Raw genomic sequence first — 13515 nt, 5'->3', positions numbered from 1 at the left:
AGATCAGTTTTTGGCCACCGGGCTCGGCGTTCGACCCCTCCCCTCCCCCACCCTGTGACGTCACCGCCCCTCCCCCAGCCGTGACGTCACCACACCAACCGTGACGTCACCTCCCCTCCCCCACCCGTGACGTCACCTCCCCTCCCCCACCCGTGACGTCACATCCCCTCCCCACCCGTGACGTCACATCCCCTCCCCACCCGTGACGTCACTGCCCCTCCCCAGCCGTGACGTCACCGCCCCATCCCCAGCCGTGACGTCACCGCCCCTCCCCCAGCCGTGACGTCCCCGCCCCCCCCAGCCGTGACGTCACCGCCCCTCCCCCAATCGCTTTTTTTTTGTTTTCCCCCCGTTTTTTTGGGGCTGTTTCTTGTAGAAACTCGGGGGGTGGGGGAGGGGTGAGGAAAGGGGATGGGGGAGGGGCGGTGAGGGAAAAGGGGGAGGGGTCTCCGCCCCTCCCCCACCCCCCAGCCCCTCCCCCACCCGTGTAAATCCCCCCTCCCCCCCCCCGTGTGGGGGGGTGTAAATAAGCTGTACATGCCCCTCCCCCCACCTGTACATATGTTGATATTGGGGGGGAGGGGAGGGGAGGGGGGGAGGGGCGCCCCTCCCCCACCCCCTCTCCTCCCCCTCCCCCCTCCCCCCTTTTTATAAAGCGGCCTCGGAGCTTTGGCAGCGCCTCGGGAGTGAGTGGGGGAGGGGCGGGGGTGGGGGTGGGGGAGGGGCGGCGCCTCGGGAGTGAGTGGGGGAGGGGCGGGGGTGGGGGTGGGGGAGGGGCGGCGCCTCGGGAGTGACTGGGGGAGGGGCGGGGAGGGGGAGGGGCGGGGTGGGGGAGGGGCGGTCCAGGAAGGGGAATTTGGGGAGTGGGGGAGGGGTTCTGGGGGGTGGGGTGGGGGAGGGGCGGTCCTGGAAGGGGAATCTGGGGGGTCCTCAGAGGGATGTGGGGGAGTGGGGGAGGGGAGGGGGAGTTTTGGGAGGTGGGGGAGGGGTGGGGGGAGGTCCTGGAGGGGGAGTTTTGGGGGGTGGGGGAGGGGTTTGGGGGTGGGGCAGCGCCTCGGGAGTTTGTGGGGGAGGGGAGGGGCGGGGCTGGGGGAGTTTGGGTGATTTGGGGGGGTTTTGGGGGTGGGAGAGGTCCTGGAGGGGGAGTCTGGGGGGGGTGGGGGAGGGGTTTTGGGGGGGTGGGGGAGGGGAGGTCCTGGAGGGGGAATTTGGGGGGTCCTGGGAGGGGTTTGGGGGGTGGGGGAGGGGTTTTGGGGGGGGTGGGGCAGCGCCTCGGCCTCGGGAGTTCGTGGGGGAGGGGAGGGGTGGGGGAGGGGAGGTCCTGGAGGGGGAGATTGGGGGGGAGGGGTGGGGTGGGGGAGGGGAAGTCCTGGAAGGGGAGATTGGGGGGGAGGGGTGGGGTGGGGGAGGGGAGGTCCTGGAGGGGGGAATTTGGGGGGGTCCTGGGAGGGATTTTGGAGTTTGGGGGGGGGGGTCCTGGGAGGAATTTGGGGCATTTTGGGTCACCTGAGGGTTCTGGAAGAAGAGAAGGTTCCGGAAGAAGAGAAGGTTCCGGATCACCGGAAGGTTCCGGATCACCGGAAGGTTCCGGAACACCTGAAATTTTTTGGAATTCGTCCGTTTTTGGTGCATTTTTCGGAACATTTGGGGGGGGGGGGATTTGGGGCACCCAGAGTTTTGAATTTTGGGGCTGGGGGGAGTCACGTGACCCAACCCCCACCCCGCACCTGACCCGACCCAAAAAATCGCCCTAAAATCACCCAAAAACTGCCCTAAAATCACCCAAAACCTGCCCTAAAATCACCCCAAAACTGCCCTAAAATCACCCAAAAACTGCCCTAAAACCACCCAAAAACTGCCCAAAAATCACCCCAAAACTGCCCTAAAATCACCCAAAAACTGCCCTAAAATCACCCAAAAACTGCCCTAAAACCACACAAAAACTGCTCTAAAACCACCCAAAAACTGCCCTAAAATCACCCAAAAACTGCTCTAAAACCACCCAAAAACTGCCCTAAAATCACCCAAAAACTGCTCTAAAACCACCCAAAAACTGCCCTAAAATCACCCAAAAACTGCCCTAAAATCACCCAAAACTGCCCTAAAATCACCCAAAAACTGCCCTAAAATCACCCAAAAACTGCCCTAAAACCACCCAAAAACTGCCCTAAAATCACCCAAAAACTGCCCTAAAACCACCCAAAAACTGCCCTAAAATCACCCAAAAACTGCCCTAAAACAACCCAAAAACTGCCCTAAAACCACCCAAAAACTGCCCTAAAACCACCCAAAAACTGCCCTAAAACCACCCCAAACCCACCCTAAAACCTCCTTAAATCGGATCTAAAAACCACTTAAAACAACCCTAAAACCGCCCTAAAACCACCCCAAAACACATCTTAAATTCTCCCTAAACCCGACCTAAAACCTGACCTAAAAACCGCCCTAAAACTGTCCTAAAATTCCCTTAAACTCACCTTAAAACCGCCCTAAAACCTGGCCTAAACTCACCTTAAGACCACCCTAAAACTGCCCTAAAACCCAGCCTAAAACCGCCCTAAAACCGCCCTAAACCCGACCTAAACACTGACCTAAAAACCTCCTTAAAACCGCCCTAAAATTCCCCTAAACTCACCCTAAAACCGCCCTAAAACTGCCCTAAAACCCAGCCTAAAAGCCACCCTAAAACTGCCCTAAACCCACCCTAAACCCGACCTAAACACTGACCTAAAAACCTCCTTAAAACTGTCCTAAAATTTCCTTAAACTCACCCTAAAACCTGACCTAAAAACTGCCCTAAAACTGCCCTAAACTCACCTTAAAACCCAGCCTAAAAGTGCCCTAAAACCCAGCCTAAAAGCCACCCTAAAACCGCCCTAAACCCACCCTAAACCCGACCTAAAACCTGACCTAAAAACCTCCTTAAAACTGCCCTAAAATTCCCCTAAACTCACCCTAAAACCGCCCTAAAACCTGACCTAAAAACCGCCCTAAAACTGCCCTAAACTCACCTTAAAACCACCCTAAAACTGCCCTAAAACCTGACTTAAAACCGCCCTAAAACCGCCCTAAACCCGACCTAAACACTGACCTAAAAACCTCCTTAAAACTGTCCTAAAATTCCCCTAAACTCACCCTAAAACCGCCCTAAAACCTGGCCTAAACTCACCTTAAAACCACCCTAAAACTGCCCTAAAACCCAGCCTAAAAGCCGCCCTAAAACCGCCCTAAACCTGACCTAAACACTGCCCTAAAAACCTCCTTAAAACTGTCCTAAAATTCCCCTAAACTCACCCTAAAACCGCCCTAAAACCTGACCTAAAAACCGCCCTAAAACTGCCCTAAAACCCAGCCTAAAAGCCACCCTAAAACTGCCCTAAAACCCAGCCTAAAAGCCACCCTAAAACTGCCCTAAAACCCGACCTAAAACCTGACCTAAAAACCGCCCTAAAACTGCCCTAAAATTCCCTTAAACTCACCCTAAAACTGCCCTAAAACCCAGCCTAAAAGCCGCCCTAAAACTGCCCTAAACCCACCCTAAACCCGACCTAAAAACCTCCTTAAAACTGTCCTAAAATTCCCTTAAACTCACCCTAAAACCTGACCTAAAACCTGGCCTAAACTCACCTTAAAACCACCCTAAAACTGCCCTAAAACCCAGCCTAAAAGCCACCCTAAAACCGCCCTAAACCCGACCTAAACACTGCCCTAAAAACCTCCTTAAAACTGTCCTAAAATTCCCCTAAACTCACCCTAAAACCGCTCTAAAACCTGACCTAAAAACCGCCCTAAAACTGCCCTAAAACCCAGCCTAAAAGCCTCCCTAAAACCACCCTAAACCCACCCTAAACCCGACCTAAAAACTGCCCTAAAAACCTCCTTAAAACTGTCCTAAAATTCCCCTAAACTCACCCTAAAACCGACCTAAAACCTGACCTAAAAACCGCCCTAAAACTGCCCTAAAATTCCCCTAAACTCACCCTAAAACCACACCAAAACTGACTTAAAAACCACCCTAAAACTGATCTAAAACCTCTTTAAAACCTGACTTAAAACCACCCTAAACCCACTCTAAAACTGCCCTAAACCTGCCCTAAAAACCGCCCTAAAATTGCCTTAAAACCAGCCCTAAACCCGGCCTAAAAACCATTCTAAAACCACTGAAAAACCATCTTAAAACCGCCATAAAAACCACCCTAAAACCGTCTTAAAACCACCCTAAAACCTCTTTAAAACCCGACCTAAAAGGACCCTAAACCCGCATTAAAACTGCCTTAAACTCACCCTAAAACCACCCTAAAAACCGCCCTAAAATTGCCTTAAAACCAGCCCTAAACCCGACCTAAAACTGCTCTAAAACCACTGAAAAACCATCTTAAAAACTGCCTTAAAACTGCCTTAAACTCACCCTAAAACCTGACCTAAAATCCACCCTAAACCTGCCCTAAAACTGACTTTAAAAACCGCCTTAAAACTGCCCCAAAAACACCCTAAAACTGTCTTAAAATCCGCCTTAAAATGCACCCTAAAACCACCCTGGAACTGCCCTAAACTCACCTTAAAACCAACCTAAAACTGCCCTAAAACCGCTGTAAATGAGCCTTAAAAACCACCCTAAAACCAACCTAAAATTCCCCTAAAACCGCCCTAAACTCACCCTAAAACCAACCCAAAACCACCCTAAAATTCCCCTAAACTCACCCTAAAACCGCCTTAAAAACCACCTTAAAATCTGCCCTAAAACTGCCCTAAAACCACCTTAAAACCGTCCTAAAACCACCCTAAACCCGCCCTAAAAACTGTCCTAAAAAGGCCTTAAATCTGCCCTAAATTCACCTTTAAACTGCCCTAAAACCACATTAAACACCGCCCTAAAAACCACCCTAAAACCGCCCTAAACTCATCTTAAAACCGCCCCAAACCCGTCCTAACTGAGCCTTAAAAACCACCCTAAAACTGCCTTGAAACCGCCCTAAAATTGTCCTAAACCTGGCCTAAAACCCGGCCTAAAACTGCCCTAAAACCACCCTAAAATCACCCAAAACCCGCCCTAAAACCCGACCTAAAACTGCCCTAAAACCGCCCGAAAATCACCCTACAATTCCCCTAAACTCACCCTAACACCGCCCTAAAACCTGACCTAAAACTCGACCTAAAACCACCCTAAACCCACTCTAAATCTGCCCTCAACTCGCCCTAAAAACCGCCCTAAAACTGCCATAAGAAATGCCCTAAAACCGCCCTAAAATTCCCCTAAACTCACCCTAAAACTGCCTTGAAAGCTGCACTAAAATTGCCCTAAAGCTGCCCTAAAACCGCCCTAAAACCGCCCTAAAACCTCCTTAAAACTGCCTTAAAACCGCCCTAAAATTGCCCTAAACTCACCGTAAAACCTGACTTAAAACCACCCTAAAACCACCCTAAAACCGCCCTAAAACCACCCTAAAACTTCCCTAAAACTGCCCTAAAACCTCCTTAAAACCACCCTAAAACCACCCTAAACCCACCCTGAAACTGCCCTAAACTCACCTTAAAACCGCCCTAAACCCGCCCTAATTGAGCCTTAAAAACCACCCTAAAACTGCCTTGAAACCGCCCTAAAATTGTCCTAAACCTGGCCTAAAACCCGGCCTAAAACTGCCCTAAAACCGCCCTAAAATCACCCAAAACCCGCCCTAAAACCCGACCTAAAACTGCCCTAAAACCGCCCAAAAATCACCCTACAATTCCCCTAAACTCACCCTAACACCGCCCTAAAACCTGACCTAAAACTCGACCTAAAACCACCCTAAACCCACTCTAAATCTGCCCTCAACTCGCCCTAAAAACCGCCCTAAAACTGCCGTAAGAAATGCCCTAAAACCGCCCTAAAATTCCCCTAAACTCACCCTAAAACTGCCTTGAAAGCTGCCCTAAAATTGCCCTAAAGCTGCCCTAAAACTGCCCTAAAACCTCCTTAAAACTGCCTTAAAACCGCCCTAAAATTGCCCTAAACTCACCGTAAAACCTGACTTAAAACCACCCTAAAACCACCTTAAAACCACCCTAAAACCACCCTAAAACCTCTTTAAAACTGCCCTAAAACCTCGTTAAAACCGCCCTAAAACCACCCTAAAATTGCCCTAAACTCACCGTAAAACCTGACTTAAAACCGCCCTAAAACCACCCTAAAACTGCCCTAAAACTGCCTTTAAAACCACCCTGAAACCTGAACAAAAACTGCCCTAAACTCACCCTAAACTCAGCTTAAAACTGCCCTAAACCCGCCCTAGAACAGCCCAAAAACTGCCCTAAAAACCACCCTAAAACCACCTCAAAACTGCCCTGAAACCACCCTAAACCTGACCTAAACCCAGCCTAAAACCTGACCTAAAACCACCCTAAAACAGCCCTAAAACCCGACTTAAAACTGCCCTAAACTCACCTTAAAACCGCCCTAAACCCACCCTAATTGAGCCGTAAAAACCGCCCTAAAACTGCCTTGAAACCGCCCTAAAATTGCCCTAAACCTGGCCTAAAACCCGGCCTAAAACTGCCCAGAAACCTCCTTAAACTCACCCAAAAACCACCCTAAAACCCGACCTAAAACTGCCCTGAAACTGCCTTAAACTAGCCCAAAACCCACCCTAAAACCCGACCTAAAAACCACCATAAACCGGACCTAAAACCGCCCGAAAATTCTCCTAAACTCATCCTAAAACCACCCTAAAACTGCCTTTAAATCCGCCCTAAAACTGAGCTTAAACCACCCTAAAACTGAGCTTAAACTGCCCTAAAACTGAGCTTAAACCACCCTAAAACTGCCTTAAGAACCGCCCTAAAACTGAGCTTAAACCACCCTAAAACCGCCCTAAAACTGAGCTTAAACCACCCTAAAACTGCCTTAAAAACTGCCCTAAAACTGAGCTTAAACCGCCCTAAAACTGCCTTAAGAACCGCCCTAAAACTGAGCTTAAACCGCCCTAAAACCGCCCTAAAACTGAGCTTAAACCGCCCTAAAACTGAGCTTAAACCGCCCTAAAACCGCCCTAAAACTGAGCTTAAACCACCCTAAAACTGCCTTAAAAACTGCCCTAAAACTGAGCTTAAACCACCCTAAAACCTGCCCTAAAAACCATCCAAAAACTGCCTTAAAAACCGCCATAAAAACGCCCTAAAAACCATCTTAACACTGCCTTAAAACAGCCCTAAAAGTGTCCTAAAAACTTTCCTAAACCTGCCCTAAAACCAACTTAAACCCACTCTAAAACCGCCCTAAACTCACCCTAAAACCACCCTAAAACCGTCCTAAAACCTGCCCTAAAACAGTCCTAAAAACCACCTTAAAACTGCCCTTAAACCTGACTCAAAACCACCCTGAAACCGTCCTAAAACCACCCTAAAATTCCCCTAAACTCACCCTAAAACCGCCCTAAAACTGCCTTAAAAACCACCCTAAAACTGAGCTAAAACCGCCCTAAAACCTGACTTAAAACTGCCCTAAACTCACCCTAAACTCACCTTAGAACCACCCTAAAACTCGACCTAAAACTGCCCTAAAACCTGACCTAAAACCGCCCAAAAACCCAACCTAAAACCGCCTTAAAACTGCCCTGAAACTGCCCTAAAACCCGACCTAAAACCACCCTAAAACCTGACCTAAAACGGCCCTAAAACCACCCAAAAACCTCCTTAAAACTGCACTAAAACCGCCCTAAAACCCGACCTAAAACTGCCCTGAAACCACCCTAAAACTTGACTTAAAACTGCCCTAAACCAGATCTAAAACTGCCCTAAAACCTGACCTAAAAACCACTCTAAAACCACCGTAAAACCACCCGAAAAACGGCTCTAAAACGGCCTTAAAACCACCCTAAAACCACCCTAAAACCTCTTTAAAACCCAACCTAAGACCACCCTAAACCCACTCTGAAACTGCCCTAAACCTACCCTAAACTCACCCTAAAACCGCCCTAAAACCTGACCTAAAACCTGACCTAAAACCCGACCTAAAACTGCCCTGAAACTGCCCTGAAACTGCTCTAACACTGCTCTAAAACCCGACCTAAAACTGCCCTGAAACTGCTCTAAAACCTGACCTAAAACCGCACTAAAACCGGACCTAAAACCCGACCTGAAACCGCCCTAAAACCTGACTTAAAACCACCCTAAACTCACCCTAAACTCACCTTAAAACTGCCCTAAACCCACCCTGAAACTGCCCTAAACCTGCCCTAAACTCAACCTAAAACCGCCCAAAAACTGCCCTGAAACGGCTCTAAAACCTGACCTAAAACCCAACCTAAAACCGCCCTAAACCGTCCTAAAAACCGTCCTAAAACTGCCCTTAAACCTGACCTAAACTGCCTTGAAACCACCCTAAAACTGCCCTAAACCCACCCTAAAACCTCCTTAAAACTGCCCTAAACCTGACCTAAAACCCGTCCTAAACCCGCCCTAAACCTGCCCTAAAACCGACTTAAAACTGCCTTAAAAACGGCCATAAAACCGCCCTAAAACCCGACCTAAAACCACCCTGAAACCTCTTTAAAACCTGACCTAAACCTGACCTAAACCCGCCCAAAAACCCGACCTAAAACCGCCCTGAACTCACTCTAAAACTGCCCTAAAACCACCCTAAAATTGACCTAAAACCACCCTAAAACCCGACCTAAAACCTGACTTAAAACTGCCCTAAAACTGCCCTAAAACCACCTTAAATGCACCCTAAAACCCGACTTAAAACTGACCTAAAACAGCCCTGAACTCACTCTAAAACTGCCCTAAAACCGCCCTAAAATTGCCCTAAAATCACCCTAAAACTCGACCTAAAACCCAACATAAAACCGCCTTAAAACCTCCTTAAAACTGCCTAAACCTGACCTAAAACCGCCCTAAACCCGCCCTAAATCCGCCCTAAAACCGACTTAAACCCGCCTTAAAAACGGCCATAAAACCGCCCTAAAACCTGACCTAAAACCACCCTAAAACCCGACTTAAAACTGCCCTAAACCCGCCCTAAAACTGCCCTAAAACCACCCTAAAACCCGACTTAAAACCCAACCTAAAACCGCCCTGAACTCACACTAAAACTGCCCTAAACCGGCCCTAAAACCACCCTAAAACCTCTTTAAAACCTGACCTAAAACCACTCTAAACCCACTCTAAAACCCGACCTAAAACTGCCCTAAACCTGCCCTAAAAACCTTCCTAAAACCGACTTAAAACCTCTTTAAAGCCTGACCTAAACCCACCCTAAAACCCGACCTAAAACCCGACCTAAAACCCGACCTAAAACCACCTCAAAACTGCCCTGAAACTGCCCTAAACCCAACCTAAAACCCGACCTAAAACCCGACCTAAAACCGCCCTGAACTCACTCTAAAACTTCCCAAAAACCACCCTAAAACCGCCCTAAAATTGCCCTAAAATCACCCTAAAACCCGACCTAAAACCTGACTTAAAACCGCCCTAAAACCCGACTTAAAACCGCCCTAAAACTGCCCTAAAACCCGTCCTAAACCCGCCCTAAACCCGCCCTAAACCCGCCCTAAAACCGACTTAAAACTGCCTTAAAAATGGCCATACACCCGCCCTAAAACCTGACCTAAAACCACCCTAAAACCCGACTTAAATCTGCCCTAAAACTGCCCTAAAACCGCCCTAAAACCACCCTAAAACCACCCTAAAACCCGACTTAAAACCCAACCTAAAACCGCCCTGAACTCACTCTAAAACCACCCTAAAACCTGCCCTAAAACCTGACTTAAAACCGCCCTAAAACCTCCTTAAAACCGCCCTAAAACCCGACTTAAAACTGCCCTAAAACCTCCTTAAAACCGCCCTAAACCTGACCTAAAACCGCCCTAAACCCGCCCTAAAACTGCCCTAAATCCGACTTAAACCCGCCTTAAAAACGGCCATAAAACTGCCCTAAAACCTGACCTAAAACCACCCTAAAACCCGACTTAAAACCGCCCTAAACCCGCCCTAAAACTGCCCTAAAACCACCCTAAAACCCGACTTAAAACCCAACCTAAAACCGCCCTGAACTCACACTAAAACTGCCCTAAACCTGCCCTAAAAACCACCCTAAAACCTCTTTAAAACCCGACCTAAAACCACCCTAAACCCACTCTAAAACCCGACCTAAAACTGCCCTAAACCTGCCCTAAAAACCTTCCTAAAACCGACTTAAAACCTCTTTAAAGCCTGACCTAAACCCATCCTAAACCCGACCTAAAACCCGACCTAAAACCACCCTAAACCCGACCTACAACCCGACCTAAAACCACCCTAAAACCTGACCTAAAACCCGACCTAAACCCACCCTGAACTCACTCCAGAACTGCCCTAAAACCGCCCTAAAATTGCCCTAAAACCACCCTAAAACTCGACCTAAAACCCGACCTAAAACCGCCCTAAAACCCGACTTAAAACTGCCCTAAAACTGCCCTAAACCTGCCCTATACCTGCCCTAAAAACCACCCTAAAACCTCCTTAAAACTGCCCTAAACCTGACCTAAAACCGCCCTAAACCCGCCCTAAACCTGCCCTAAACCTGACTTAAAACCGCCTTAAAAACGGCCATAAAACCGCCCTAAAACCTGACCTAAAAACCACCCTAAAACCTCTTTAAAACCTGACCTAAACCTGACCTAAACCCGCCCTAAAACCCGACCTAAAACCGCCTTAAACCTGACCTAAACCTGACCTAAACCCACCCTAAAACCCGACCTAAAACCCGACCTAAAACCACCTCAAAACTGCCCTGAAACTGCCCTAAACCCAACCTAAAACCCGACCTAAAACCCGACCTAAAACCGCCCTGAACTCACTCTAAAACTTCCCAAAAACCACCCTAAAACCGCCCTAAAATTGCCCTAAAACCACCCTAAACCCCGACTTAAAACCCGACTTAAAACCGCCCTAAAACCTCCTTAAAACTGCCCTAAACCTGACCTAAAACCGCCCTAAACCCGCCCTAAACCGCCCTAAAACCGACTTAAAACCGCCTTAAAAACGGCCATAAAACCGCCCTAAAACCTGACCTAAAACCACCCTAAAACCTCTTTAAAACCTGACCTAAACCTGACCTAAACCCGCCCTAAACCTGCCCTAAAAACCATCCTAAAACCACCCTAAAACCCGACCTAAAACCGCCCTGAACTCAGTCTAAAACTGCCCTAAAACCACCCTAAAACCCGACCTAAAACCCGACTTAAAACCGCCCTAAAACCTCCTTAAAACCGCCCTAAAACCGCCCTAAACCCGCCCTAAAACTGCCCTAAAACTGACTTAAAACCGACTTAAAAACGGCCATAAAACCGCCCTAAAACCTGACCTAAAACCACCCTAAAACCCGACTTAAAACTGCCCTAAAACCACCCTAAAACCTCTTTCAAACCCGACCTAAAACCACCCTAAACCCACTCTAAAACCCAACCTAAAACTGCCCTAAAACCGCCCTAAATCCACCCTAAAACCCGACTTAAAACTGATCTAAAACCGCCCTGAACTCACTCTAAAACTGCCCTAAACCTGCCGTAAAATTGCCCTAAAACCACCCTAAAACCCGACCTAAAACCCGACTTAAAACTGCCCTAAAACCTCCTTAAAACTGCCCTAAACCTGACCTAAACCTGCCCTAAAACCCACCCTAAAACTGCCCTAAACCTGACTTAAAACCGCCCTAAACCCGGCCTAAACCTGCCCTAAAACCGACTTAAACCCGCCTTAAAAACGGCCATAAAACTGCCCTAAAACCTGACCTAAAACCACCATAAAACCCGACTTAAAACTGCCCTAAAACCACCCTAAAACCCGACTTAAAACTGCCCTAAAACTGCCCTAAAACCGCCCTAAAACCACCCTAAAACCCGACTTAAAACCCAACCTGAAACCGCCCTGAACTCACTCTAAAACTGCCCTAAAACCGCCCTAAAACCACCCTAAAACCACCCTAAAACTCGACCTAAAACCACCCTAAAACCTCTTTAAAACCCGACCTAAAACCACCCTAAACCCACTCTAAAACCTGACCTAAAACTGCCCTAAACCTGCCCTAAAAACCTTCCAAAAACCGACTTAAAACCTCTTTAAAGCCTGACCTAAACCCACCCTAAAACCCGACCTAAAAACCACTCTAAAACCACCCTAAAACTGCCCTGAAACCGCCCTAAAATCCGACCTAAAACCACCCTAAACCCGACCTACAACCCGACCTAAAACCACCCTAAAACCTGACCTAAAACCCGACCTAAACCCACCCTGAACTCACTCCAGAACTGCCCTAAAACCGCCCTAAAATTGCCCTAAAACCACCCTAAAACTCGACCTAAAACCCGACCTAAAACCCCCCTAAAACCCGACTTAAAACTGCCCTAAAACTGCCCTAAACCTGCCCTAAACCTGCCCTAAACCTGCCCTAAAAACCACCCTAAAACCTCCTTAAAACTGCCCTAAACCTGACCTAAAACCGCCCTAAACCCGCCCTAAAACTGCCCTAAAACCTGACTTAAAACCGCCTTAAAAACCGCCATAAAACCGCCCTAAAACCTGACCTAAAACCACCCTAAAACCACCCTAAAACCTCTTTAAAACCCGACCTAAAACCACCCTAAACCCACTCTAAAACCTGACCTAAAACTGCCCTAAACCTGCCCTAAAAACCATCCTAAAACCGACTTAAAACCTCTTTCAAGCCTGACCTAAACCCACCCTAAAACCCGACCTAAAACCACCCTAAAACCCGACCTAAAACCCGACCTAAAACCGCCCTGAACTCACTCCAGAACTGCCCTAAAACCGCCCTAAAATTGCCTTAAAACCACCCTAAAACTCAACCTAAAACCCGACCTAAAACCGCCCTAAAACCCGACTTAAAACTGCCCTAAAACTGCCCTAAACCTGCCCTAAACCTGCCCTAAAAACCGCCCTAAAACCTCCTTAAAACTGCCCTAAACCTGACCTAAACCTGCCCTAAAACCCACCCTAAAACTGCCCTAAACCTGACCTAAACCCGCCCTAAACTCCAGCTACAGCCCAGTGTCCCCAAGCCTGGAGCCACCCTCCCCTCAGTGTCCCCTCCCTGGTGTCACCTCCCTGGTGCCACCTTCCCTCAGTGTCCCCAGCCCTGGAGCCACCCTCGGTGTCACCTCAGTGTCCCCAACCCTGGTGCCACCCTCGGTGTCACCTCAGTGTCCCCAACCCCGGTGCCACCCTCGGTGTCACCTCAGTGTCCCCAACCCTGGTGCCACCCTCGGTGTCACCTCAGTGTCCCCAACCCTGGTGCCACCCTCGGTGTCACCTCAGTGTCCCCAACCCTGGAGCCACCCTCGGTGTCACCTCAGTGTCCCCAACCCTGGTGCCACCCTCACCCTGGTGCCACCTTCATTGGTGTCACCTCCCTGGTGTCACCTTCCCTCAGTGTCCCCAACCCTGGTGCCACCTCCACCTCCCCCACCCCCAAACCCCCATCCCCCCCCCAAACCAACCCCTCCCATCCCCCACCCCCGCAATGTCCCCGAATGTCCC

This window comes from Cyanistes caeruleus, unplaced genomic scaffold (assembly GCF_971803275.1).
Source record: "Cyanistes caeruleus unplaced genomic scaffold, bCyaCae1.hap1.1 HAP1_SCAFFOLD_119, whole genome shotgun sequence".
Classification (NCBI taxonomy): domain Eukaryota; kingdom Metazoa; phylum Chordata; class Aves; order Passeriformes; family Paridae; genus Cyanistes; species Cyanistes caeruleus.
This window is presented reverse-complemented; position numbering follows the sequence as displayed.